Below are 3,375 nucleotides of genomic sequence, written 5' to 3' on the forward strand. Positions count from 1 at the left end.
CAGATGCAAACAAAGTGTAAACAACAGATGCAAACAAGGTGTAAACAGGCGTCTTCTTCCAGCCCGTAATGATCACAGAGCCCAGAAGGAACCAAAGATTAGGGAGCCTGAACTTTGATGGCCTTCTAATTGGGGTCATAAGCCTTAACACAGAGAGGAAAAACAAGGGAAAAAAAACCCTGCTGAACAAGCTTTCCTCTGAGTGGTTTGGAGCGGCAGGTGCTGGTGTGTGTGGTGTGAGGGGGTGAGGGAAGGGAGGGGGAGTGTGTGGTGGTGGGGTAGTGTGTGTGTGTTGATACGACCGTGTCGTATTTTTCTTTTTTTTTTTATATAACATGCTTCCATGTTCCATATTATTCCTGTAATGACGTGTTGTATTTACTATTATATAATCTAGTCACCTTAACCCTGTGCTGTTAAGGTTTTAACTGTTATTATTTGTTCAAACCCATTTTGTATTGTAACCAGTATTCTTTGTTCTCTAACGACCATCTGCATCGTTAAACGACCCACCGGCGGGTCGAGTGGCGGGAACCGACCTTATATATAGGACCCACCAACTGACGGAGTTAGTTCAGTCCTCTTGTCATCCAGTTCACATCCTTTGACACTCGTCACCTGTTACTTATATTTAATTTATTTGTGTTGTTCCTGTCGCCACCAATGTGGTATATCTATGTGAGTACCTATTTATGTCTCTATTTATGTCCATCAGTATTTGCTTCGTTACATTTAAGTAATTTAGTGTTGTTTCACGTTAGTTAATTTCAGTGTTAGTTTTTATGTTTATGCAGTGTTAACGTAATCCAATGCTTTATTTTTATTCTTTTGAAGTTAAGATATTTAGTATCATTTGTGTCTTAAAAGTTTCGATGGTGAATCAATTTGTTGTGACAGCCTACGAGGCTCTTTATTGTGTTAATATTTAATTAATTAAATTCTTAAAGGTTTACTTTATTTATTTTTATTCCCTTTTAATTTACTTCACTTTTTTTGTTTGGTTACGCCTAGAACCTGGATATTTAAGTAAATTAAGAGACGGCGTAACAGTGTGTGTGTGTGTGTGCGCGGGAGGGGAGTGTGCGGTGGTGAGGAAGCGTGTGGTGATGGGGGAGTCTGTGGTGTGGGGAGTGTGTGGTGGTTGGGGAGTGTGTGGTGGTGAGGAGAGTGTGTGGTGGTGGGGGAAGTGTGTGTGTGTGTGCGGGAGGGGGGGTCTGGGTGTGCTGTGGGATCGGAAGTGTGTGTGTGTATGTGTGCGGGAGGGGGGGGGGAGTGTGTGGTGGTGGGGAAGTGTGTGGGGGGGTGGTGACTGGGTGGTGGGGTGCCCATGTACTGTAAACTTATTCACTTATATAATAAAAAACTCACAATATCCCTTACTGTCAAACTATTGTGTTATAATTTACAACCCACAAATACACAATCCCACAACCACAATAATATACACGCACACAAAAATACAAACCCATATTCACACGCACACAAAACTACTTCTACACAGATCCACACGCACACAAAACTACTTACACACAGATCCACACGCACACAAAACGACTTGCACACACAGAATACTCACACAGTCCCTTAAAAAAACACAATTTCACTCACTATCAAACAATCATAACAAACACTCACCTAAATAAACAAACGCGTAAGAATGGAGTAAACAGCACCGGGTCTATTGGCTCATACTGGGCAGTCCCATTTACACCCAACCCCTATCGCTCATATATCCATGAAAATTATGTTTGAAGCTATCCGGCGTATTCGAGTTAAAGATGATGTTCGGTAACTAAATGACCTATTAGGGGGCACCCGAGATTGAACCAGGGACCTCTCGATCTGCAGTCGAATGCTCTACCACTGAGCTACACCCCCTTCATATAAACATACGACAACCAAACAAGAAACACACACACACACACACACTCACACTCACAAACACCCACCAATACCTCACTCAGTACCCACAAAAAAAACATCCTTCCACCCATACATACATCCATCCACCCACACTAAGGCCCACATACCCAAACAAACCTATCCAGACAAACGCTCATCCAAACACACACAAACGCACATACAAACTCCTCCAATCCTATACAAACACCCATCTAAACACACAAACATCCACCAGCCCACACAAATATTCACCTACCCAAACAAATCCATCCACACTCACATCCACCTACCACAAAATACCCTTCCAAACGTACACAAACGCTCGCTCATCAGAATCGACCCATACAAACACCACATCCAAACACCCATTCAAACACAACACCCACCCACCCATCCACACGAACATCACATCCATACACACACCCACCCACAAACACCACATCCAAACACATCCAAACACTCATCCACCCACACAAACACAACACCCAACCACACATACACTCATCCAAACAAACACCCACACACTTGTCCTTAAACTACCCCAACCAACTTGACACCAGGATCCTTTTAAACACAATTACTGGTATAGAAAAGCACAATTATTCCCCAGAGAAATAAGGAGGGAAATATTTGGCTAATTGGCATCTCATTCCCGCCTTCTGGGGAGTACTACCACACAATTGGTCGAGTGAAAATGTATCTAGAAAAATAAATGTAAAAGAGAATAATTGATTGGTGTAAAAAAGTGCAAACTACGGATAAATGTATGAATGAAACAATACAGAAATATAGAAAATAAAAATGACATTAAATGAATAACTTACAGGAATGAAATAAAGTAAATGTATAAATGGAAAGATAAAAAATAATAATGACCATCAAAGAAAAATGAGAATGTAAGAGAAAATATGAATAATTAATAAAGAAACTTAAGATAATAATCAATATGGATAAGGGTTAATCAGAGTCCTGTGTGTGTGTGTGTGTGTTCGACTTGACGATCAAAGGGCCTTGGGTTCGAAGTCTCACTCGTTGTACAAGTGTTATTGTTTCAGAACTTAGGTTTATCTCTGGCTGTGTGTGTTTGCTTGTCTCCTTGGCGATATTTTCCCACAGACATATTTATATATCACTCTTGTTTGTCTTATGGTTAGTAATATGAGTTTATTTTCCCCGTTAACATGTCTGAGATGACTTTATCTTACAGAAGTTTTGACTAATTATTCGTCTTACCTCAGTTCTAGTTCTCTCAGGTACTTCAGCCACGTAAAAGAACTTATTTCTCGTATGACAACAAAAATACCTGAGCTGATGTATACTGGATTTGTAAAAGATATTCGGCAATATTCAAGTAAATGTTTTGATTATTTCACCTTTAAGTTATTTCCGTATTCACCGCGACTGACTTCATTTGCAGTAGCTTTCAACACTACAGTCGTATTAGAATTCGACCTTAGGTATTTTTCAGGGAAT

At 40.4% G+C, this 3,375-nt stretch overlaps 1 non-coding gene across 1 annotated transcript; it reads right to left on the bottom strand.

Moving 5' to 3' along the window:
* Positions 1–1,806: 1,806 nt before the first annotated feature.
* Trnac-gca lies at positions 1,807–1,878 on the bottom strand. The gene has a single exon. It is a non-coding gene; the product is annotated as a tRNA-Cys (tRNA).
* Positions 1,879–3,375: the final 1,497 nt, after the last annotated feature.

Source organism: Homarus americanus, unplaced genomic scaffold (genome assembly GCF_018991925.1).
Source record: "Homarus americanus isolate GMGI-L3 unplaced genomic scaffold, GMGI_Hamer_2.0 scaffold57415, whole genome shotgun sequence".
NCBI classification, from domain to species: domain Eukaryota; kingdom Metazoa; phylum Arthropoda; class Malacostraca; order Decapoda; family Nephropidae; genus Homarus; species Homarus americanus.